The following is a 27,499-nucleotide window of genomic DNA, read 5'->3' as shown; positions in this document are numbered from 1 at the left end:
AAACTAAAGTGACCTATTTCTTTATTTGTAGTTTTTGTGTAAAATGTTATTCGAAACCCTCACCTTATTGACTCTCTTCCCTAGCTGTTCTAGCTAGCTGGAATTGCATACATTTATTCTGAGGCATAAGCCAGAGTTTGGGTTGCCTTTGTGTATCTTGTGTACTATGAAGTAGGAAAAGTTCCTTCATGACTGAGGAAGGGTGTGCTTGTATGCAAAAGAGAGCGTCCAGCAGCACCTGGATGGCACAGTTTGTTGGGTGGTCAAATCTTGGCTTCAGCTCAGGTCATGATTTCAGGGTCCTAGGATGGAACCCCACATTGGTCTTTGTGCTCAGGTCAGAGTCTGCTTAAGATTCCCTCTCCCTCTCTCCCTCCCTTTCATTCTCTCTCACATAAATAAATCAAGAAAAGGAAAGGAAAGGAAAGGAAAGGAAAGGAAAGGAAAGAAAAGAAAAGGAGTACTGCACCTTTATATTTTCCTCCTTTGCCTATGTGTTATTCTATTTCCTGAAATTTGAAAGTTTTTGAATAACAAATTTTATAATTCTGAAACTTGGGGCAACTAAATAGATTAAATATATAGGAAAATAGATATGGCTATAATTACTGTATTTATTTATTTCAAATAAAAATGTAAACTCTCCTAAGTAGAAAGTGTATAAATATCTTCAGTGATCTAATTTTGAAGACATATAGTAATTTCAAGGCCATACCATCCAAATGGTGAGCTAAGAAAATAGAATTATCTCATGCCATTACCAGTGTTAATGCTTGTTCAAAGTGAGATTTACTCCGGGTTGGTTGAGGTTGCCTGTTTAACATAAAATGAGAATTTTAAAATTATGCTCAGATGGATTGAATATAGATAAATATATTTAATTTTTTATTTTAGTTTTCATGTGTTTTTAGTATTTAAATGTATTTTTTAGAAGTTTATTTTTAGTTCAGTATTTTTGAAAATGCAAAAGTGTTTCAATTCAAAGCACTGTGGAGAATTCCAGCATAGCATTAAGATATATTGTGGTTCTCTGTTCAGAATATCAGAACAAAACTTAATTTTAACCTTGTCTTCTCCAAGATTATAAGCTCAAATTAGGTATAAAAATGACTTGGTTTTGTTTACTCGCTTGTTAGCACCTAATAATCCTACTGCCTACTCCCTACTTTCAAGATAGACTACCTGCTCAGTTCAGAAGAGCCTGTGCTAGACAATGCATATACTTGAATGATAGCAAGTAATGAACCCTTGTCTGTGTTTAGGGATAAATTATCATTGGTTCAGTAGACTACACTTAGTCATTTTGACACTTTAACAAAGAAAGTATGCATTTTATAGTGTATCATATTTATTTAAATGTCTTAGCAACTATACATAAACAAGTGATCAACACACACAAACTTAATACTAAGTGCTTAGTATTTTTTTTTTAATCTTGTGCCTAGATCCTGTACATGTTAAATCATTAAACAAAGAGTCCAATCAACTGAGGTAGCTCCAATGCCTTGGTAGCCTATTTAAGCGAACCAAAACCTAACCCATAGTCAATTCTGTAAATGCACTTATATATGAGAAAATGGAATTTAAGAACAACCAACCACAAATACCATACTAGTTTTCCCCAAACAAGACAACTACATCAGCTATAGCCAATCAAATAATTTCCTTGTTCTGTTTCCAGCTATGCCATATAAAAAGATTTCCCCTAACCACTTTCAGTTCAGCACTGCCAGATTCAAATGGATGAAATCAAGTAAACTCTTGAAAATTTTAATATACTTTAGTGAATCTTGTGACACAAAAAATATTAAAAGGGAGAAATTGGGTCAGACCAAAGTATAGATCTGGTTTTTCAAAAACAATGCATATAATACAAGGAGAAAATGGACATACGGAGTAGAAAGAGCATGCTTTTCTGGCTCAAAAGACCAAACTAATATATTCAGATATTATTCTCTTTTTTTTTTTAAGATTTTTTTATTTATTTATCTGACAGACAGAGATCACAAGTAGGCAGAGAGGCAGGCAGAGAGAGGAGGAAGCAGACTCCCTGCTGAGCAGAGAGCCGGATGTGGGGTTCGATCCCAGGACCCTGAGGTCATGACCAGAGCAGAAGGTAGAGGCTTTAACCCACTGAGACACCCAGGTGCCCCTTCAGATCATATTCTAAATAATTTGAACTTTGGCTTAGTAGCACTTATATAAGAAACCTGACTAGCCAGTTCTGCTGTTTTCTAGACAACTGCAGATAATCTCCAAAATACAAAATCCCCTTTGCCACTGTGATTATAGAGGATATTGATGATACTATACAAAAAGTATCATGCTTCTCATGTTACTATCCAGGGCAGATTGAGAACAGCTTAGATTCAATCATGGAATTATTACTATATCAATAAAGAATTATTCTAAAGATATTATTCCCCCCCCAAAAAAGATATTACTCCCATTTTAGTGAGGATGACAGATTACAGACAGAACAATATGTTGATTTCAGATTAGAAAAAGAGCAGAGTTGCAGAGCCTTATGAGAAGAATACAAGCCATCCTAATGTGGCAAATACAATTTTATTTTCCTCAAACCATTTCATTTTTCCACTAGTCATATCAGAAGACTACACTACCAATCACCTCATACTTCTAGGTGTGACTTTGTTTTGGTCAAAGGAGTAAGACATTTTAAACCTGTTCTTTGAAATGTCTCCATTTTCTTGCATAAAGTATAGACCTCAGTTCTCGTTGATGAATTCAAAGAATTGTGATATGACAAAAACATACAATGGAAGAAGCAAGGATACCTGTATCATTACCTGGATTCTACAGGTTTCAAGAATCAGATGGACCAGATACTTTGTACGTCTTTCATTCTTTGCTTTCATAAGTTTGAGATTTTATTCCAGTTATTTTTGTCCTTGCTCCATTCTTGTATATTTAGGGTGTGTGTGTGTGTTTGTGTGTGTATGCAAAAACTTGTCTACAATTATTCATAGGTTACTTTTCTGAAAAGAGAACTATCTGGACTTGATGGAGAAAGCTTTGGATAACCTGGAGATTGGGGACTTTCTCTGTAGAGACTGGATGATGGAACTCTGTGTTGTCATTCTTAAGGCAAAAGTGAGGGCAGACTATGTATAGGGAGAAAGATGGAATGCAATATTCGGAAGCTAACATGACCAAGATGCCCAGAAGAGCCAACTGACCCCCCCATTAAACTATGATATTAACAAGAAATGGTTTTAAGCCACTGTTCTTTTGTGGTTATTAGAGCAATTATCATGAATTGCCCTTATTTATTGCCCTTATTAACACACAAAAAAATACTGAAGGCATTATTTCAAAAATGGTGTTTAAAGCAAAATAACCCCTTTTAAAAAGTATGACTAAAGTATGTAATTATTGTAAACTTTGAGTATTTGGAGACTTACAATTTTCTATCCATAGTAATATGGATGCTAATTAAAGGGTATGGTCAGCCAAGAGCATGTTGATGTGGACATGAATAGTATGAATTAGACATAAGAGGATCAGTAACAGAAGAAGATAAATTTAAAACAAAAGAGAACAGAGAGAGAATTAGTGCAGGGTTTTAAAAATGCCAGAGTTAGGAGGAAATTAAAAATTAGTTGAACCCCAATGGATTATCACTTAGATTTTTGTGCATATGTAATTATTTTCTTAGTAAAATATCTAGGTCATACCACTATGTTTAGTTTGAAAATTTTTGTCTTAATTTATAGAAAATGTATATGCATTGTATTCTACAGTGTAACTTCCACTGTTATCTATTTTAACACTTTCATTAACCTCATCATAAGAAGTATTATTAGTTATCATCTGGTAGACCACATCTGACATTCTCAGTTAAGATATAATATAGCCAAATTGAGCAAAAGATTGAAAACAATACTGGGCATGGTCTAGCCTAAGAGAGATCATTGCTTACTGTGCATTTTTCTCTAGGACATTCAAAGATTATTAAGAGAAATAATATAATATCATTGGTGTAGAATCATGCTTATGGTTACCACTTCTGTGGTAAGTTATCACATGATAACTTCTGTTATCATAACTTTAAAAAAAATGTGTTAGAATATCCCTTGAACTGGTGCTCCTTAGAATTAAATATACCACAGACATAAATTATTTTCTTTGAAGTACATTTCTCTATTTCTTGCTTTGCATTATTTTTTTCAGTGAAATACCAAGAATGCCTTAACCATGTTAAAATGAATAGTTTGTTCCTATGTGATATGCTCACCAACAGAAAGTAAAACACAGGCAAAAAAAAAAAAAAAAAAAAAAATTTATACTCTTCCCGCTCTCTTTTCTAGCAGCATCAGTGGTTCTGATAACGAGCAGCTCTAGTTTTCTCTATGATAATAACATCTTTCTTTGACATTGTCTCATCCACAAACTCCCATTATTATCCAGGCTGCATGCTGTAAATATTTTACCAAATCTTCCTTTGGAGCATTGGGAATACACTCATTTTATTGTCTAAGAAAATACACAAAACCAGAATATACAAAGCTACCCACAGTATCGGAACTGAGGTCAGGATCATTTGGCTAATACTATGTCAATGGCAAGTGGAAAGCTAATTCAGGCTTCTGTCCTTCTATCCCTATAAACAACCCATTCCTTTGAGTTGTGAAGCTTTGCTTTGTTCCCATATATTTAGGGTTGGGACAGAGTGGGGGTAGGCAAAAGATCAGTTCATTGTAATTATCTTTAGAGGAAAAAGAAAACAGAAAATTAAGTTAAATATTAAAGTAATTAACAACAAAATTATTGCTTTCAACTCTGAGATCATTCTTTCTATGTAATTTGAATAGCTTATAAACAAAATTGCTTAACTGAAAATGTAGCTTTGGATATTTTGATTCCTCATTTGATTCACAGTGACCAAATTTTCATTGTTTGTAGCCAGGAAATTTGTGCCCACCACCATAATTTATGAAGTATAAAATTAAGACATGCTTTTAATTTGCATTCTTATATTTTCTCAAGCAATATAATATCCTCCAAAGATGTTATTCCTCATTCCTTATCATTTTGCCTTGTATGTAAGGGAGTCAAATGCACAATGGGGAAAAAAACTACCATGATGTTGAGGCCATTACCAATTACTCAGTTATTGTATTTGTTTTCATAGCAGTTTGACTAGTCCAATCCTGGACTTCCTTGAGAAGCAGAAGTTTTTAGAAATTAAAATTTGGTATATGATAGCATAATTTTATCACAAGATATATTTTTTAACTAGCCTCAGGATTAAAAAAAATGGATAAATGAGTTTCTATTGGTGATTCAATGTGTCATTTGGTTAAAGAAAAAAATATATAATACTTTAAAGCCCATAAAAAACAAATGTCTATTTTTTGAAAATCTTATTTAATAGTTGCTGTGAAAGTATCTATCAATATAATTCACATAAACTAAATTCCATAAGGCTAAGTAGGAATGGGGTCTCTTGTAGCTCACTGCCATATTTCCAATAAGAAAACTAATGGTACAAAATAGATGCCTGATGACATATCAGATAAAGGGCTAGTATCTAAAATCTATAAGGAACTCATCAAACTCAAAGAACAAATAATCTAGTCAAGAAATGGGCAGAAGACATGAACCAAACATTTCTCCAAAGAAGACATCCAGATGGCCAACAGACACATGAAAAAATATTCAACATCACTTGGCATCAGGGAAACACAAATCAAAACCACAATGAGGTACCACCTCACACCAGGCAGAATAGCTAAAATTAACAACTCAGGAGATATCGGTTGTTGGCAAGGATGTAGAGAAAGGGGAACCTTCTTACACTGTTGGTGTGAATGCAAGCTGGTGCAGCCACTCTGGAAAACAATATGGAGGTTCCTCAAAAAGTTGAAAATAGAGCTACCCAACAGCCCAGCAATTGCAATACTGGGTATTTACACCAAAGATACAAATGCAGTGATCCAGAGGGTCACCTTCATCCAATGTTTATAGCACAATGTCCATAATAGCCAAACTATGGAAAGAGGCAAGATGTCCACTGACAGAAGAATGGATAAAGAAGATGTGAGATACACACACGCACACACACACACACACAGGAATATTATGAAGCCATCAAAAATGAAATCTTGCCATTTGCCATGACATGGATGGACTAGAGGGTATTATGCTAAGCAAAATAGGCCAATCAGAGAAATACAATTATCAGATGATTTCACTCATCTGTGGAATTTAAGAAACAAAACAGAGGATCATAGAGGAAGAGAAGAAAAAATAAAACAAGATGAAATTAGAGAGGGAGAAAAACCATAAGAGACTCTTGATCAGAGGAAACAAACCGAGGGTGGCTGGAGAGGAGGGACATTGGAGGTCGGGGTAACTGGGTGATAGACATTAAGGAGGGCACTTGGTGTAATGAGCACGAGTATTCCAAGACTGATGAATCACTGACCTCTACCCCTGAAACAAAAATACATTCTGTTAATTAACTGAATTTAAATTTAAAAAATAAAAAGAAGGCCAAAAAACAAAAAAAAAAGAAAGAAAAACCAAAATAGATGCCTGATAAATAAATGCCATTTAAATTTTAACTGACTTGATGGATAATATGAGAGAGCAATGGGCTCAGATTTCTATAAATTCAGACCTGTGTACTACCTTTTCACAAACTTGTGATATAAAACATACATTCTCAGGGCTCAGTTTTCTTATAAAGTGAGGGCTTCTACTGTTCAATTTCTATGGCACCTTTAGGTAAAGTTCTGGCTTCATCCCTAAGATTTCCACTTTCAATATGTGGTTGACAATAAAATGAATCCTTTGGCCTAATTCACAGCCGCCAGATCCCACATTTTAAAGGTAGTCTTCCCCTCCTTCTCTGGCCCTATTATCTGTCAGTAAAGGTTTGTGTTTGACAACATCCTGAGTCCTTAACAGATTCATCTCTCCTTCATGGAGGAAGGTGGACTGCTGATTTCTTCTCTCTCTGAATCTTGAGGTGACTTATTACAATAGTACTTGCATTGAAAAGGGACATTTTTTTTTCAAATTAGGTAAATGAAGCAAGTAGTACAGAAGCAAACAGAGCCTGTGTTAGGGAGATGAGCCAAAAACAAATACGAAATAAGCTTTTTGAAGATAAAGTGCCTTTTCTGCCTCAGGTAAAAAAGTACATTCTTCTAAATAACGTGGAATCTTTTGATCCATAGTTCATGTCTATGTTACATTATTTTTCACTGAAGAGAGTTTATTTAAGCTACCCTTATGACAACCTAATTTCATATTCCTTATATCATTACTCTTAAATGAAACTTGATATTTAGTAAGATGGATATCATGCTAACATGACTAATTTTACTGCACTGTTCAGGCTGTAGGCATAGATGTTAAAAAAGAATACTATTTTTAAGTTATTTTCATTTGGTTGATATTTACGTACAAGATAAGGTCAAAAAGAGTAAGAGTAAACACACTTTAAAATTAAGTTCTTATAATGTTTAAGTATGTATTTTTTCTTTATATATATTACAATAAACTGGTTTCTAAAATTTGACAAATAAAATGAAAATATACAGTGAGTATACTCCTAGTCTACTTTTGCTGATGTTTCTTTTATTTAATTTATTGATGACTTGATATTTTCATCACAGAACATACTAAATTCATTTAGGTAAACTAGAATTATGGGGTGAGGATGATACACATCTTATCCAAGTGAAAAACAAATCCTTCTTTGGTTCTTATTTGATAATCTCTAAACTGATTTTTAGAAAGAGCAACAACAAAAAAAGACTTTTTTTTTAGTCTATTAAAAAAAAAACTGTTCATATTATATTTAGCTCTTAAGGAGCTTTTATGATTTCAGACCCCCCTAAATTTAATTTGGCTTATTAGGACTATTTTGGCTTTATTCCTTTATACTTACAATAACAATATCAGATAAGGTTGCTACTCTGCATTAGGAGGCTAGAATCATAAATTATAATCCCAGCTCTACCAAATGATATTTGTCTCACCACTTGTTTTCATCTTCTTTTGATTACAAAATTATGTCTTGTAACTACATCCCTAAAACCCTCTTTGATCTCTAATTAACAAAAAGAAAATGAAATACATTTTGTGGATTGACTATACTTCAGATCCTTTGCTAGGACAGGGGAGACCTAGGACAAAGATAAAGCACACAATCCTTTTTCCGGAATGGCCTTTGGAATTAATTGGGAAAGATATATGTTGAATGTGGATCGAACATGGGGGTAGTCAACCATTTCCAGATAACAATTGGTTTCAGAGAGCAACCTTGAGGCAGAAATAAACTTCAGAGGAGTCTTTTTATAGTCTCCTATTCTTTGATCTCTCCTCTTTTTACCAGTAGTCTCTCTTGCTCTAGCAATCTCCTCCCCACCCCACCCCAATTACCTGAATATACCAAACTTGTTCCTGACTCTGGGCCTTTTTATTTGCTCTTCCCCCTGACTGGTTTGTTCTTCTACTAGCCTTTTTTTTTTTTCCTTAGTTTTTGATATAGTGTTCCATGATTCATTGTTTGTTTATAATACCCAGTGCTCCATGCAATAGGTACCCTCCTTAATACCCATCACTGGGCTCACCCATTTCCCCACCCCCCTCCCTCTAAAATGCTGTTTGTTTCTTGGAGTTCATAGTCTCTCATGGTTCATCTCCCCTTCTGATTCCCCCCCACCCCGCAGTTTGTTTTTCCCTTCCTTCTCCTAATTTCCTCCATGCTATTCCTTGTGTTCCACAAATAAGTGAAACTATATGATAATTGACTCTCTCTGCTTGATTTATTTCACTCAGCGTAATCTCCTCCAGTCCCACCCATGTTGATGCAAAAGTTGGGTATTCACCCTTCTTGGTGGCTAAAATTTGAACAAAACCACATTAAGATATCACCTTAACACCCATTAGAATGGCAAAAATTGACAAAGCAAGAAACAACAAATGTTGGAGAGGCTGTGGAGAAAGAGGAACCCTCTTACACTGTTGGTGGGAATGCAAGCTGGTACAGCCACTTTGGAAAACAGTGTGAAGTTTCCTGAAAAAGCTAAAAATAGAGCTACTCTATGATTCAGCAATTTCACTGCTGGGTATTTACCCCAAGATTACAGATGTAGTGAAATGAAGGGCCATATATTGGGTCTTTTTATTTTTTTTTAATTTTATTTATTTATTTGACAGAGAGAGATCACAAGTAGGCAGAGAGGCAGGCAGAGAGAGAGAGAGGAGGAAGCAGACTCCCTGCCGAGCAGAGAGCCCGATGCGGGACTCGATCCCAGGACCCTGAGATCATGACCTGAGCCGAAGGCAGTGGCTTAACCCACTGAGCCACCCAGGAGCCCCGGGTCTTTTTAAAAATAGCATATTTACCTTTAAAAAAAAAATCAAAGTAATAGATACACCTGATTTATAAATATAAATACATTAATATAATTATAAGAAAAGAAACAAAAAATTGCCTTCAGAGGCAAATTAAAACTTAAACTTTATAACTCTGTCTTCTGGGTTAAATCTATGTGTAACATTAAAAAAAAACTGAGTTAAAGAAATACTCCATTTTAGGAAAATCAACAATTAGAAAATAAATGAGAAAAATAGCACCCACTAAGAGACTTGGCTCTTACAATGCCCTCCTATTCAGGGGTGGGGGTGCTGAGGAAAATTGGGGAGTTTCAGTGACAGGCAGTTTGGGATTCAGCTTGCATCTCTTTGGTGAAATTCATGGTCTTGAGACTGGGTCAGCTTCATTTCTATTTAGTCAGAAAAATATTTAATTTCCAACATAAGACTGAAGATCCTTATATCAGTAACATGGTAGGTTAAAAAACTTAGTTCACTTGGGTGATTCTCATTAGCAAATAAAACCACACAAAACACCTGTTTTCTTACCTAGAAAATTAACTCATTCTTTTAGTAATTTTGAATAAATAAAGGTTATATTAATTTAAATTTTTTATGAAAATAGAAAAATAACCTTACAGAATTAATACCTTATGCTCTTATTGATTCAAGAACATATTTCAATAATTATTTTTTGAAGACTAGTAAAATTATTCTCCCAGGTAACTTCAAAGACTAATTATAAATTATAACTACTAAATATAATTTATAGAAAAAAATAATAATTTCTTCCCCCTTTCAGAGTAATTATACGCAACTGATGAATCATTGAATGTTACACCAAAAACCATGAGAGATTATGGGCTCTGAGAAACAAACTGAGGGTTTTGGAGGGGAGGGGCATGAGGAGTTGGGTGAGCCTGGTGGTGGGTATTCTGGAGGACATGTATTGCATGCAGCACTGGGTGTGGTGCATAAACAATGAATTCTGAAATTTTAAAAAATTCTAAAAACAAAAAATCTAATGGTGTACTGTATGTTGGCTAATTGAATTTAAATAAAACAAAAACAAAGTATTTTATTTTATATTATCCATTTTCCCATTTTTTTCATTTTATTATTTATAGGTATTTTTCCCACATATGGTGCATTTTATTAGTCTCTTTAATAACAATTTATGTCTAGCCAAGTAGATTGTACATTCCTTGGAGTTATGGAAAAGTTCAATTTTCTCTCCCCACAGAATAACTTGCTGAGACTTTATATCACAATAGATGTCTATATTTATAGAATAAAAAGAGGTCATATAGCAAAAGAGACTGTTATTTTGAGTAGTTTACTCAAATTCAAATTTTTCATCGTCATTGCAATATACTAAAATACTAGTAATTGGCACTGTTAATCATTCCATCTATATTACTGGCAAACCATTCATTTTCCCCTAAAGTAGAACACTTCAGTCTTCAACGGAAGAAGCGTCCTGAGTGAATCCCAACCAGAACTGTACTGGACAAGCCCACAGCATTTGGCTACCAGCAGATATATAGTCTGATTAGTTCTGACACCAAGACCTTTCTAGTAATCTAAAGTATGATGTCTCATGAAAGTTATTGTTTAACAATCTCACAGAAGGTTAAGTAGCAAAAAGAAGATTAGTGTTTTTGGACACCACCAGTATATCATCAGCAATATTTCTGACAAATAAAAGTCATTAGTTTGCCAAAAATGTTAATGAAATCATGATTAATAAATGCTTCTCAAAGGTCTACATCAAAGTCAAGGCATTTGGGTGATAAATGTAAACATGCAGACCCTGCTTTGCCAAAAGCTGTGTGTTTCACTTACACAGCGCCACTGATTGATCTGTCCATTATTCTAATACATAATTTATCACATCAAGGGGGACAATTCATTATGTGCACAGTATAACCAGGGAGCTCTAAACAGCAAAATCTTTAGGATACTTAACAGGTTGCCTAAGTGCTAAAATTCTTTTTTCTTTTCATTATAAAACAGAGACTTGCAAACATTAACAACAACAACAACAAAAACCATTTCCCAAAACAAGCCAAATCTCAAATCTTATAATTTAATTTAATCGAGAGCATTTTGACATGTTCTTTTTTTTCAGGTAACATTGCATTGCCCTCATTGTTTTCCATTCCTTATGAGGGGGTCCATCTGTTGTTAAACTTGAATCAATCAGAAATGGGATGGTGTCCCAATTCCCATCAAATAAGAATTCTGTGGCTATATTGCTTGAACCATAAACAGCAGTATGTACCATTACTTAAAAGCTCATTGAATTAAATTATAGATTAAGGTCTTCCTCTCTATTTAAAACGTGAGACGATGACTAGTATAGCACATTTGGTTTCCAATCATTCACTCTTTGATGCAGTCATCTGCATGACTCAATTCTATAGCTATGTTTTTGATGGAATCTAGAACTCAATAAATGAATTTAACATATCTCATGAATATCTTATTAGAAAAAATAATGCTTTTGTTGAAGATAAAAACTGGTGATGGATGGGATATTTCTCTGGGTTTTTGATGTGTACTTGATTTTTAGAAAGCTAAGAATTTGAATATAACCTTCAGATAAACAGTACTGTAGAAAGGCCTTTACATTTTTAAATGTAAAGTGAGAACAGATGACTGAGCATACTGATTAGTTGATAGTACCAAATTTTATGCCTCCACAGCGCACAATCACTTAACTGCACTTACTTGCTTCTCATCAGCAGAATAATAAAAAAAAGCCAACATTTAATTTTTTTAATTAATGGAAATGCACTTAGGACTTTCCAATTCTGGATTACAACTTTAAAACTGTATTTGGTGTCATGAATAAGTTAATCTATTTCAATCTGATCTACAGAAATAATGTACCCATTTAAAGGATCAAGTGTTTCACATTGTTTTCTTAAAGACATTGTGAAAATTAAGTTATGTGAAATGGAATATATTTATTTGAAGACAGTGTCTATTTTAGGTAACCAAGTAAAGCTATCAGAAATTATACTGGGAGACATCACTTTGCAGGTTCATGTCCACAAAATTAAGTTTTCTATCTTTGAGTGGCATCATAATCAAAAGATTGTAACTGAGCAATATTTACAGTCAAGTCATTCTTTTTTTCTACCCCTCAAACAGTTTTATATCCTGCTCCCAAAACTGTTTGCTGAATTTTGATTCTACATTCAGGAAATTTACCGGCTATTTTGGCATCAAAGAGATATAGAATCAAAGTGTTTGGGAGGCATTTAAAACTGATTTACAAATCTTATCTTAATGGCTGAAATTTGAATTTTTCTCTGGTTAAGCAATTGGTATTATAATTGCATAACTTTACATTCCAAATAGATCATTTATCTCATTATTTGTTTAGGGTTTATCGATGTAGCCAACAAAAATTCAAAATATTTCAAACATTTTAATTTAGGATAATCAAAATGTACCTTCTCTTGCATTGATAGCTGCTATTTTTATAGTTTTTCAGCTTAAACAAGTAGTTTCCCTCCTGCCTTTTGGCTCAACCACCCACACCATCCTTCTGGCCTGTAGTGCCAGAGCACCTGTGCTTTGTGAGAGAAGCTTTGATTCCTCACAAGTATTTGTTGGCGCTGCCTCTAAATGATTATGCAAATCATTTCAAGGTGGGAGATAAAAGGACATGTCTCACCTGTAGCTTTGTCCATAATGCTAATGGGTTGAATATTTGTGTTTCCCCCCAAATTCATATATTGAAACTCTAATCCCAAAGTGATGGTCTTCAGAGGTGAGGTCTTGAGGAGATAATTCGGTGTTAAGGGTGAAGCCCTCATGACTGGACTTAGTGTCCTTACAATAAGAGACCAGAGGGGACATAACGAGAAGATGGTTCCTACAAATAGGAAGAGAGCTCTCTCATCAGACACCAAATCAGCCTGTACCTTGATCTTGGAATTCCCAGAACTGTGAAAAAGAACTCTTCTTTACTGATAAGCCACCCAGTTTATGCTATTTTATTATAGCAGCCTAAACTCACTAAGACAATAATATTTGTAGAATTTTTTATTAACATATAATGTATTATTTGTTTCAGGGGTACAGGTCTGTGAATCATCAGTCTTACACAATTCACAGCACTCACCTTAGCACATACCTTCCCCAATGTCTATCACCCAGTCACCCTATCCCTCCCCTCCAGCAACCCTCAGTGATATTTGTAGAATTATAAACAAAAGGATATCAATTTGATATCACTAGAATTTAAGTCTTGAAAAGTATTCTAATTTTTCAAAATATATTTAGCCATTTTTAATCAACAAATCCTTTCAACTTAAATCAATTATGCTATTTTTATGTGATAAACCATTTCTGAATGGATCAAAGATATGTGTAGTGTTGGGTTATTTGTGTCCTCAAAGAAAATGCAGTGCAGTGAAGAGAGGGCAGTGAGAGGTCGGATCCCCGGGTTAAAGTCTTGTCTTGCTCTCCAACTGAGCAGTCTTGAGTAATGACCTACTCTTACTAAACTCCAGCATCCCATAAAAAGAGGTTTATTTTAGCACCTCATCTCTAAGATAACTTTTAAACGGCTGATATATAAGAAAAAGATGACTAACTTAACCTTCAAGTACTTGAAGTAATGAATCTTTATCCAAAATTCATAGAATATTCATCTTTGCTTTACTTTCTAGAAAAACTAAAATACCATTTTGAAAATAAATCAAATAAATTAAAGGCTAGGAATAGTTCCTTCTTTATATTGCGTATAACCAGAAGGCAGTGAGGACAGTTGATAAGAGAATCTTATTGATTTTTCCCCCAATTACGTTAGGCAGATTTTGTTCATCCACTCTCTTAAATGGATATGAATATGAATTCCCAGAGGTATTTTTAACAAGATTTCAGAGAAAGGTTTCCATATCACTGCACTAACAGAATTTGCATGTAGTTGACAGCTGTGGCACATAAATTAAATAAAATTTTATTGATGTGTTAAAAACATGCCATTTAAACAAAATATAGCAAAGTTAATGTTTATTTTAGATGGAATAGAAAATAAGAAACATTTGCCCTGAACCAAATGTTAGTAGTTGCTAGCAAAGTACTCATTTGTTTGTTTGATTTGATTTTTGTATGTATGCTTTGCAACAGCAACAATCAAATGAACTAAATACAAAATTAGTCATTGTGAAATAGGTGCTCTTATATATGTCTTTAAAATATATTACCTGGATGAGAAGCTTGAAGTTTAAGCAGGAAACTAAAGAGTAGATGAAAAGACCTGAGTCCTAAGTCTATTATTAATTAACAGTATTTTTTATGTGGGTGGCAGACTCTCTTTATCCACTATTGGGTTCCTTATTGTTAAAAATAAGGTTTTCAAAGGCCCCTGCCAACTATAAAATTCCATAGTACTATAATAATTTAAAACTGAACAGAATCACACTGCCAAGGAAGAATGATTTACATAGGAAATAGCTTAACACAGGGAGCATCTTGTTCACAAAATGTTCATGAATTTGTTGCCATCTTCCATTTGCTTTTCAGCAATTTAGTCAAACATGATTCATGCGCTCATCTAAAATGTTATGATCAGCACATTTTATAAAGCAAAACAAAACAACAACAGCAATACCCAGTAACACTCTTCAATGAATTGTTCATGAAAGCAAATCAGAAGTCCATGTTTCTGATAGACCAATGGCATGATGTACTTCACACACTGAATGGGGCACATTCATAAAAGGAGCTCAATAAGCTATCAGATTGCTCGGGAGATTTCTTGAGTTAACCCCAGGAAGAGCCCATGGCTATAGATCAAGAGAAAATATATTTTCAAATATAGGGGAAAATGTTTGGACACAGGCAATTGTTTTGCTATAAAACCAAAGGCCAGTCTTGAACACATCTAGAACTGAGGATGACATGGTATAAGTGGTCAACTTTGTCATGAAGCAGCACACAGAGTGAACTGGCCATAGAAACAGAGGCTCTGTTGTTGAGAGCTCTTAACCTGCTCTTAAGCTACTCTGCAAAATGTTGCAGTTTATGCAGTTTGGAGAAAGTAAAGCAGACAAAGTCAGTTGCTCAGCCTAGAATGCAAAGAGCCGAATATAGGTGGAGATGAGTTGCTTAGAAATTTGGCTCATTTGAATTCTCAGTGACACATGACACATCTCTTTCCTGTCAAAGCAATGACGTAGATAATTGTATATCTGAATATTTTACATTCAAATAAAACCAGTGCCATCATCTGCAATGCTGGCTTTCTTAACACTACAATGGTACATACTCTAACTTGATGTGTACCAAGAAGATAAAATAACCACAACTAAACATATATAGGTAGCCATATATAGTCTTTTCCAGTAAATCCATATAAAAAATAGATATATTACTGAAATCACTGCATTATCTCATGAAGTGGAATGTTTTGTGTTTTTGTTTTTGATTTTTGGTTTTTTGGGTTTTGCTCAAAAATTAGGAACAGTTTGTTCGGTGGATGAAGGAACAAGAAAGAATATAGCACTGATTTCATCTATATTGAAAACTTGTTTATCAATTATCTTAAGGCAAAATTAAGGAAAGAAAGAGAAATACTAAAAAAAAAAAAAGAATGAATTGGTTAAAATATAAAAGAAACACCCACTCAAGAGTAATATCACCAAAAAGTTCATTAAAAAGACAAGTATTCCTTAGCAATTTTCTCCAATGTGCCTTACTTGTCAATCATTGACAAAAATGAGTGTATATATGTGATAATCACTACTACATTGACATTTTCAGAGTCACATTTAGAATTCACTCTACATAATCACAGTAGGTAAGTTTAAGAATAACTACCACACTGACTTATTACATGATTATCTCCCCTTTATTTCCATGAAATATGTTATATATGTGGTTCACACTTATAAGACAAATCATAAAAGCCATAAAAAGTACAAGGAAAAAGTATCAAAAGTGTGACCACAATGGAGGTTATTGCTGTATTTACATTGAAGATGTAGGGAGGAATGTGTAACAGAGCCAATATTCACCTTTTTTCAGTATGGTATTGATCTTCTGCAACAGTGTTTTGAGTGTTATATATTGGTGCTTTAGAATTACTAATTGGAAGACACACTGATATTTTATGATATAGGAATTAGAGCCTATTTAAGAATAATAACTTATTTGCATGTATGCAATAATTGGCAAAATGAACTAAAAATACATTATTTATTTGTTAACTGAAACAAATGAAGTAGTAAAATAGGTTTTGATATTCTTCCCATTTCACAGATTGGGAACCTAATGCTTTGCAGAACTGTGATCCTAAAATCTAAAACTCTGTTAATTACTAGAGACAAAGATTCGTACATATAGTACTTTACACAATTCTATTGCTTTTCATGCCCATTAGCACTGTACAACCACCTGTAGTGCTCTGCATCTATAAAATGCCTAGGCCTTGGCCTAGACTAATTAAATCAGAATTTCTGGAGATGAGACATAGGAACTATGATTTATTTAAAGTTCGAGAGGTGATGCTTATATTGACAACAAAGCTGTTTTATACCAAGTATTCTTACTCCAAATTCATTTCTTTTTCTATTCTCTCACAATTCCTTTCATAAACAACACATGATAAAATAGGCCTGACTCAAACAAATAACCAACTTTTGTTGTAGGTTAGCATAATGGTTAATATCTCAAATTTTAAGGCCAGACAAACCAGATATGGACCTCAGAGTGGGAGAAAATATTTGCAAGCCATATATCAGATAGAGATTAATATGCAAAATATATAAAGAACTCCTACAATTCTATAAGAACAACCAAAAAATCCATTTAAAAGATAGGCTCAGGAACTAAATAAATATTTTTTTTTCAAAGATGACACCCAAATGACCAACCAGTACATGTAAAGATGCTCAGTATCACAAATCATCAGAGAAAATCAAGTCAAAACCATAATGAAATATTTCTCATACCAGTTAGAACAGCTATCATAAAGGAGATAAGAGCCAAGTGTTCACAAGGATTTGGAGAAAAGGGAAGTCTTTTACAGTGTTAGTGGGAATGTAAGTTGGTTCAGACACTGTGGAAAACAATATGAGTTTCTTCAAAAAAATTTTAAAAAATAACTACCATAAGATCCAACAATTCTACTTCTGGATATATACACAAAGGAGATGAAAACAGAATGTCAACGAGATATATCCATTCCCATGTTTACTGCAACATTATTCACAACCTAAGTGTCCATAAATGTGAGTGGACAAAGAAGATCAGCTTATATGTATGCTGGAATATTACGCAACTACAAGAAAAAAGGGAATTCTGCAGTTTGTGATAGCATGGATTGGACATTGATGGCATTATGCTCACTGAATAAGCCAGACAGAGAAAAAAAAATTCTGCCTGGTATCACATAAATGTGGAAACTAAAAACAAAACAACACGAAGAAAATTCACAGAAACACAAAGTAGAAAAGTGGTTGCCAAGCCTGGGGTGGAAGAAATTGGGGGAGGTTGTTAAAAAGGCATAAACTTTTAATAATAAGTTAAGGTTCAAGGGTCGTAATGTAGAACATAGGGACTGTAGTTGATAACATCATATTTTATCATTGAAATTTGCTGAGAGTATAGCTTAAATATTCTCACCAAAGATATATGTGAGATGGTGGATATGTTAATTAATTATATGGGAGGAATCTTTCACAATTTGTATGTATATTAAACTGACATGATATACACTTTAAATATCTCACAATTCTAATTTTCAGTTATATTTCAATAAAACTGAAAACTTTAAAAAACACAACAAAACAAAACAAAAAAGGAAGAAGTTAATATCTACAGGGCTTTTCATAAAACACTCAGTTTCTGATTTTTTTCTTTTTTAACCTTATAATTTCATTAACCAGCAAGACTGCAACTCCTCGTAATTACATAGTAGACTTTTACAAAACCATCCAGGTATTTTAAGTAGTCACCATTTACAATAAGATTCACTTTAGAACCAAAGCAAAAATAATCATTTTAAGCCCTAGCAAAGTTGTAGCTTCTGCAGAAGAGGGCAATAAAATTTCCAAAATTAAAGAAAAGATACACAATTTAAATAGAGAATTTAGAATTGAGATAAACTGTATTAGATATAAATGGAAGACTAAATGAGTTAATTGATAATATTGAACAACTCTGTCAGAATTATACACCAAGGTAAAATACGTGTGTGTGCACGCACATGTACGTGCATGCGTGGGTGCATGTGTGTTTATGAAAGAATAAAAAGAAAATAATACACAGATGGAAGAACTCAGAAGTCATCTTAATAGGAATTTCAGAAACAAGATAAAGGGAGGAATACAGCAAAATCAATATTTGAAAAGAATATTGCTTAGAAACTTCCAGAACAATAGAAAAACACAAGTCTTCCATTTGAAGCACACAATAATTAGCTAGGAGAATGAATAAAAATAATTTCTCACCTACGGAAATACTAATGAAACTTAATAATATTAAAAATAAAGATACAGAATACAGAGTAGCCACAAATGAATAACCTTACTAAAATCTCCAAAGAAATAGTATCAGATTATTAAGTGATAAATTTAGAAGTGTAGAAGAAAAATGATGGCTAATCCCAAATTCTATACCCAGCTAGCCTACTTTGCATAAATAAAGATGATGACCCTTGAAGAGATAAAATCTAAAAGTTTATAATACATGACCTCTCACTGAAAGAATTAAAAACAAATGTACTTCACCTAGAAGTAAACTTAGAGGAAGAACACATGAAATAATTTTAAAAATAGCACTGATAGATGAACTGAATTAAAAAGCAGCACTGAAATTAATAAATACATAAACTGAATGAACCATTTCTAAGAAACATAAAAATTAAACAAACAAAATATTTCCAATTATAGTGTTCCTAATTATTTACACACACAAACAAAAGTGATAATGCTGACAGTGTAGTAGTAGAAAATAGAAAGTAAAAAGTATAGGTTTTGATGAGAGAGAAAAAGATGTTCAGGTAATTAAGACATTATTAGAATATGCCAAAGTAGAGATATAGCATACCTTTATGTAATATCAATAAAATAATAAAGAGCCAGTGCATCTGACGATTATCATTAAATTTATAACATTTAACAACAAAAGACATACCAGTATTAATACTAGTATTTTAAGATGCATTTACTAAGCGAAATAAGCTATGACATTAAAACACCATTATTTTTCAATCTTTTTTCTTTATTTTCAAAAGATTTTAGTTTCAGTATATTTGTGTTCTATATTTCTATTCAAGTATATCTTGCAGTGACAAAACATTTTTTTGCCAAAAGAAGCTTATTATTGAAATATAATGAAGAAATATAACTCTTCTATATATCAAGGAAATGTGATGGTAAAAATAAACACAATGTGCTAGTATAAGCATTTCTTTCCAAATTGAAGCCTTTCAGCTCTAGAAAGTATTTGTTTTATTCTTAGGGAGTTTTGCACCCTCTGGAGAATGAATATTACTTAGAAAATGTGATCTCTCTTGGACTTCCATTTTAATCATAAATTTACTAATCTTCACTTTATTCTTTGGAGGTACTAGTTATTCTTAAAGAATGCCTCATTGTAATAAAAAATGCTGGCTTTGACATGTTGATTTTGAAGATATATTTGTTGGGAGTATTGTACTTGAGCATAATGTAAGTGGAGTAGATTATAATTATATTATGAACTCTGCAAGTGAACAGGGGCCAAAAACTACAATCTATATATTTTGCAAATATCTCACACATCTGTTGTCAGTGCATTAAAACCATTACATATACCTATACATACATCTTCTAAGACTTTTTGTCATTCTTATAAAATATGATTGATTACCTGTTAAGGACACAGTCTTAAAATATTTTTCTGAGGAAAGCAGAGAAAGGAAAGCTGTGCATTTTTTAACTATCAAAATATATAGGGGTAAAAGTATTCAGCAAAGACAATCTAGAGTATACTGAAGGACTAATGTTACTCATGACATCGATTTTGTCAAGTAAATGAAACTATTTGACCTATACCCCCTTCGCTACTATTTTCCTATATAGTTGGATCAACTCTTCATGCTTCCAAAGGTAAAACAATTAATGGGAACAGTGAACAGAGTTAGCATCATTATACTTCTCCCTCTCCTTCTGGGATCCCTGTTTGTGATCTCTTGCTCTCTCACTATCTCGCTGTCTCTCTCAAATAAATAAATAAAATCTTTAAAAAATAAATAAAATAAAATGACCCCAATATATTAAAAGTATGGAAAAATATGCCATGCAAACAGTAATCAAAAGAAAGCTGGCATAGTAATATTAATTTGAGTCAAAACCCAACTTAAGACAAGGAAGATTATCAGGAATAAAGAGAAGTATTATATATAATGATAAAGGGGTCAATTCTCTAATATACGGCAATCCTAAACATGTGTGCAAATAACAAAAGAGATTCAAATTATATGAAGCTATAATTGACAGAAAATGAGACGAGAAATAGACAGCTATCCTATCATTGTTGGATACTTCAATATCTTTTTTCAATAATTGAGAGATTAAGCATGCATGTAATTGATAAAGATATAAATGTCTAGAACAGCACTATCAACTGATTTGATTTAATTAATATTTATAGAATACAACATATAAACTACAGTAGAATATATTTTGTTCTCAATCTCCCTTAAAACATTCACAAAGCTAGACAATATTCTTGGCCACAAAATACCTTAGCAAATTTAAAATAATAGAATTCATATAAATTAACTGCTCAGGTAGCAATGAGATTGAATTAGAAGTCAGTAATTGAAAGGTATTCAGAAATTTCCATATATTTGCAGATTAAATAACACAATTGTAAATAATATATGCATTAGAAAGGAAAAAAGTATATAGCAATGATAACCTAATCTGTCCATTAGACAACTTGAGAAGGAAGGCTAAAGTAAACCTTAAGAAGAAAAAGGAATAAAAATTAGGACAGAATTCAACAAAATTGAAAACAAAATGGAGAAAGTCAACAACACCTAAGGCCATTTTCTTTTTAAAGATTTTATTTGACAGATAGAGATCACAAGTATGCAGAGAGGCAGGCAGAGACAGAGAGGAGAAAGAAGGCACCCTCCTGAGCAGAGAGCATGATGTGGGGCTCAAACCCAAAACCCTGAGATCATGACCTGAGCCAAAGGCAGAGGCTTAACCCACAGAGCCACCCAGGCGCCCCCTAAAGCCATTTTTATTCTTTTAGGAAAACTTCAGTAAAATTAAAGAACCTCTAGCCAGGCTAACCAAGAAACAGAGACAGCACAAATTACAAATATCCAAAAAAAAAAAGTTCATCACTACTAATACATGGACATAAAAAGGCCAATAAGAGAATATTAAAGATAACTTTATACACACAAATTTGAAAATTAAGATGTGATGGACCAATGACACATTTACCAAAACTCACAGGAGAAATAGAGAACATTAGTAACCTTTTATCTATAATAAAATTTAATCAATAATTGAAAACCTTCCCCAAAAAGCACCAAACTATTATTTCACAAGCTAATTCTCTGAAGCATTTAAAGTAGAAATAACGCTTAGTCTCTGAAATCTCTTCAAGAAGATAAAATCAGGAATATCAATCCTTGTGCATGTTGTGATGTCAGCATAACCCAGGTAGCAAAATTAGATACAAATATTACAATAAAAAAAGATGTTTATAGACCAAACTTTCTCAGAAAACACAAGCAAAAATCCTCAACAAATCCAAAAACATATGAAAAGAATTATGCATTAAGACCAACTGGAATATAGATTTTAAGTATATGAGACTGTTTTCAACATTCAAATCAGCAAATATAATCTACCATATCGACTGATTAAAATTTAGATGATCATATTTAGATCATATTTAGATGCAGAGAATTCTAAAAATCATATGATCATATTTAGATGCAGAGAATTTTAAAAATCCTGTACCCATTCCTGATAAAATTTTCACATATTTTTTAATTGAGAAGCATTCTAAAAAATACCTTATCAGTGTTCTTCAAAACTGTCTAGATCACCAAACACAAGGAAGGTCGGAGAAACTGGCATAGCCAACAGGAACCTAAGGAGACATAAATGAATAAATAAAGTTTCCTGAAAGGATCCTGAAACAGGAAAAAGAAAAAAAAAAGACATTAAATAAAACTAAGAAAATCTGAAAAACTATGTACTTTAGTAAAGAATTATTAATATCAGCTCATTAATTGTGACAAACAGGCCATACTAATATAAAATACTAATAATAAAAGAACCTGAGTGAAGGGTTCATGTAGACTCTCTATTACTTTACAACTTTTCTATAATCTAAAACACTTCCAAAGTTTAAAAATTTTATTTCAAAACAGCCAACAAAAATTGGAATAAATGAACTCATATATTTGTTTCAAATATTTCCTTTTTAAAAGAATATGTAAGTTTTGGCACAAGTCTCAATGTTATTTTTTGAGAATGAGATGGTATATGAATTTAGAGGAATAAGCAGAAAGAAAAATATGATGAGGGGCACTTGAGTGGCTCAGTCATTAAGGCCCTGCCTTCAGCTCAGGTCATGATTGCAGGGTCCTGGAATCGAGCCCTGATTGGGCTCCCTGCTCAGAAAGAAGTTGCTTCTCCCTCTCCCATCCCACCTCCTTGTGTCCCGCCCCCCCCCCCCGTTAAATAAATAAATAAAATCTTTTGAAAAATATGATGAGATAATAGTAGAGCAGCATACAAGTGTAATTTGGGGGTTTGTTATATGTTTGTTAAAGACAGCTTTCACTTTTTTTTCTTTTCAAATTTTTATTTAAATTCTACTTAGTTAACTAGAGTGCAATATTATCTAATTATCACACCTATATATCTAGTATAACATACAGTGTTATATCTATATATATCTAGTTAACATACAATACAATATTAGTTTCAGGAGTAAAATTCAGTGATTCATCACTTACAATACCCAGTGCCCTCCTTAATACCCGTAGCCCATCTCCCCCACCCATTTTCTCTCAAGCAACCCTCAGTTTGTTCTCTAAGAGTCTCTTACAGTGTGTTTCCTTCTCTTTCTTTTCTTTACTTTTTATCCCTTCTCATATCTTCATGTTTTATTTCTTAAACTCCACATGAGTGAAATTATATGGTCTTTTTCTCTGACTTATTTCCTTTGGTATAATACATTCTAGCTGTATACATTCATGTTGTTGCAAATGTCAAGATTTCATTCTTTTTGATGGCTAATATTCTATCACATATATATATATATACCACAACTTCTTTATCCATTCATCAGTTGATGGACATTTGGGCTCTCTCAGTAGTTTGGCTATTGTTGGTAATGTTGCTATAAACATAGGGGTACATGTATCCCTTCAAATCTGTAGTTTTGTATCTGTTGGTTAAATACCTAATAGTACAATTGCTGGATCATAGGGTAGTTCTACTTTTAACTTTTTGAGGAAGCTCCATACTATTTCCAGTATGGCTGCACCAATTTGCATCCCACCAACCATGGAAGAGGCTTCCCCTTTCTCCCCATCTTCATCAACACCTATTGTTTCTTGTGTTTTTCATTTTAGCTGTTCTGACCGGTGTGGAGCAGTACCTCATAGTGGTTTTGATTTGTGGTTCCCTGATGATGAGTGATGGTGAGCATCTTTTCATTTGTTTGTCAGCCTTCTTCTTTAGATGTCTTCTTTGGAAAAATGTTAGAGACAGCTTTCAATTTGATTTTTTTAAATGTCCTTAAAAGAAAAGAACTATAAATTTGCCCTCTGTCCTCTACAACCTTTTTTTTAAACATAAAAATTTCCTTGATTTTTACATTTGAATTTTCAAGTATTTTCAGACCTTAAAAGGTGCAATGACTGTACCATTATTCAAACACATGTCTTCATTTTATTTTTTTCTATTTTTTTAAGATTTTATTTATTTATTTGACAGAGAGAGACAGCCAGAGAAAGAACACAAGCAGGGGGAGTGGGAGAGGGAGAAGCAGATTCCCCACTGAGCAGGGAGCCTGATGCGGGACTTGATCCCAGGACTCCGGGATCATGACCTGAGATGAAGGCAGACGCTCAACAACTGAACCACTCAGGTGCCCTATGTCTTCATTTTAAGTCATTCTATTTAGCATAGTAAAAGTGTGTGTGTATCTGTGTCTGTGTCTGTGTGTCTGTGTGAATGTTGTATATGTGTTTTTTGGTATAATATATATTTTTGCCAATAAATTCTATGAATTACTCATAGTTTTGAAATGTGTCTAGATGAAGTGTTTTGTACGACTGCTTATCTGAAGGTAGAGTCAAGTGGATTTCTTACACATGCTCCATGAGAAAAAATAGTTTAGCTCTGGGTTCATTATTACTTCATGCCATTTGATTTGCCCCATTTAATCTAAAAGCATGAAATAAAATATCTTTCACATACTAAATGCTTGGGAGTATGTGTGTGCACGTACGTGTGCACATGTGCTGATCTTTGGGGCACTGGTACAACTTTTGATATTTTTCCCTGTGATACAAAGCCAGTAAAGATATATTAATATAACAAAATCATATAAACACATAAAAAGAGTATTGATTGGTACTTTTTTTTTTTTTTTTTAAAGAACACGTAGAACAGTTTAGTGGAAGCTAGAGATACTGCTTGTCTTTCTTACTCAAGAGAGGGAACTGATACTATGGTTTTTCTTGTTTTCTAACCACTGCTTTCCAGGAAGGTAGAAAATAAGGGTTGATGTTGCTCTTAAAATCCAAGTTGAACTGTCTCTTGACTTAATCCTCTCAGCATAAACCAGCAACAGCTCTTCTCCTGGCTTATTCTGAAATATTCTCAGCTGATTATAAAATATGTTTGAAAGAAGCAAATTTATGTTTGGACAGTTCTGCAAGTTAGAAGATCTCTCCCAAATCCTGAACTGCCTTACCTTTCTCTTTGTCTTTCACCCCTGTATCTGTTTCTGGGCTGCTTTAAAAAAAAAGAAAAGGAGAAGGAGAAGGAGAAAGAAAGAAAAAGAGAGAAAGAAAGAAAGGAAGCATAATCTAACCTTTAGTGACTTGATGTCCAAAGCAATTCATCATAATGATAACTGCTTTCAGAATGTTTTCCAAAATGTCCACATCTATAAAAAGGTTAAGACAAAAAGTAGTTGTATGAAATGTTATAAATTCTAAAAATGATGAGAGCATTTTTAGTAAGGAATGAATTTTGAATATGATAATGTTCTTGGTTTAAGATCATTTTGAAAACAGTGCTCTTCAAAAATGATACTGAAGTTATAAATTATAGTTTTAGTAAATACAATGGATATATATAATGTTTTTTTTCCTATAATTTTTTTAAAGTAGAGAGTTTGATGCAAAGTGTAGATTTGCACATTTTTTCCCAGGTTTACAACCATGTTTATTTTTAAAAAGAATAGCATACACTTTATTTTTTATAGAATATTGAGAATACACAACAAAATATGTGGCATATTTTAAAATAATAAAAGCACAAGTTAACAAATATGTTTGGTAGATAATAAATTTGTTAAATATTGTCTAATGTATAATAATAAATAAACTTTTCATGACCTTTCTGAAAAAAAATTACCCTTGAAGTAATTTATATTTTTTTCTTTTAAAATGTGTCTGAGTTGCTTATGGTTTCTTGCTCTTCGATAGATAATTGTAGGTAGATAAATAGATAGATATGGGAGTTTTTAGGTAGACTTTGAAATATATAACAACATGATTAGTTTCTCCCTATTTTTTTTCCTTGATCTTATTTACCTGTGATTTAGGTGAATAACAGCCACGACAATTTATTAGATGGCCATTCTTCTTTTCAAACTCTAAAACTTTATTAGAGGCAAACTGTATATTTAGAGTAGAAATCAAAAGTTGAACAAAGAAAGGAAAATAAAAATTTTGGTGCGACCAGTTTTACAAAACACTATGGATTAATTTTGACTTTCACACCATAAACTTTATATCCAGGCAGAGGAATTCATTGTGTTGCAGGTTAAGCAACATTAAATTTTAAAACACCACCATGATTTCATCCTATGAGCATTTGAGAAACTTTTATATTTTAGCCCAGATGCATATTTAATGGGTTATACTCTACTAGGCAGCAGCAGCATTATGAAACTTCTGAATAATTGAGGTCTATGGGAATGACATATAGGAATGTTATTAGGATTTTTCATTTTTTATTACAGTCAATTAGACACTGATATGCTAATAACTTTTGAGATTGTGCATTTATCTGCTTAAGAGAGCAGGCAGGAAAAAAATTATCTGTGTTCTATACCACAGAATATAGTAGCATAAAAATATCCACCACCAAAATCTCAAAGATCTTGTTTACTCAGCAGATTAAGAGAACTCTGGTGACAAGAGGGACAAATGAGTTAGCTGTTATTCACCAAGCCTCTTAAATAACGTTAATGGATACAACATTTAAATTACTAGTCCTAGTAAATCTGTACCTTTCTGATAATTTATGCCTGCTCAGGCAAAATGCAAGCATGTTATTTTGAGGCACACTGCAGGACTCTTGGGGTCCTACTCCCCAGGACTGTAATTGTAGTTTGCAAAAATTATGCATCAGTATCAGGTAATGTGCTAATGAATCAGCTAGCCTTGTATACATTTAAAGTTAGTAGAAACATTAGCTTTTATTTTTCAGAGCTTTATCCAGTAAGTCACATTATGATCTGGCTGTCTTAGAGCACAGTCTGCTCCCTTCATGATATCATTTCAAGTGATTTAGATGTCTGAATTTCACATTGTGTTTTCTTGGTTTCTGCCCTTTGTTCTCACTTCAACCTTCACTCAATTAGGCTGGCCCATCCACTCATTTATCACATCTTTGCCCATAAAGAAAGCACCCAGTGCCATGCCAGGTAATGCCAATAACTGGTATCTTCTGAGACCTCTCTCCTTGGTTTTTAGATGGTTACCTTCTCAATGTGTCACAACATGACCTTTTCTCTGTGCATTGACCTCTGGTGCATGTTCCACTTCTTGTAAGTGTTATATAAGTATATACTAGTCATATTGGACTAGGGCTGACCCTAACGTCCTCATTTTAACTTAATCACCTCTAAAGAA

At 33.2% G+C, this 27,499-nt stretch overlaps 1 long non-coding RNA gene across 2 annotated transcripts in view; it reads right to left on the bottom strand.

The window, feature by feature from the left end:
* Positions 1 to 761: 761 nt before the first annotated feature.
* Positions 762 to 27,499, bottom strand: part of LOC116587029 — an 85,381-nt gene continuing 58,643 nt past the window's right edge. For both annotated transcript variants that reach the window (XR_004284268.1, XR_004284269.1), the window contains exons 2-4: positions 25,447 to 25,521; positions 22,406 to 22,482; positions 762 to 813 (exon numbers count right to left, since the gene is read on the bottom strand). This is a non-coding gene — a long non-coding RNA (uncharacterized LOC116587029). The remainder of the gene's footprint in view (positions 814 to 22,405; positions 22,483 to 25,446; positions 25,522 to 27,499) is intronic.

This window comes from Mustela erminea, chromosome 3, assembly GCF_009829155.1.
Source record: "Mustela erminea isolate mMusErm1 chromosome 3, mMusErm1.Pri, whole genome shotgun sequence".
Lineage (NCBI taxonomy): Eukaryota > Metazoa > Chordata > Mammalia > Carnivora > Mustelidae > Mustela > Mustela erminea.
The sequence above is the reverse complement of the archived record's forward strand: the minus strand, read 5'-3'. Positions and strand labels throughout refer to the sequence as shown.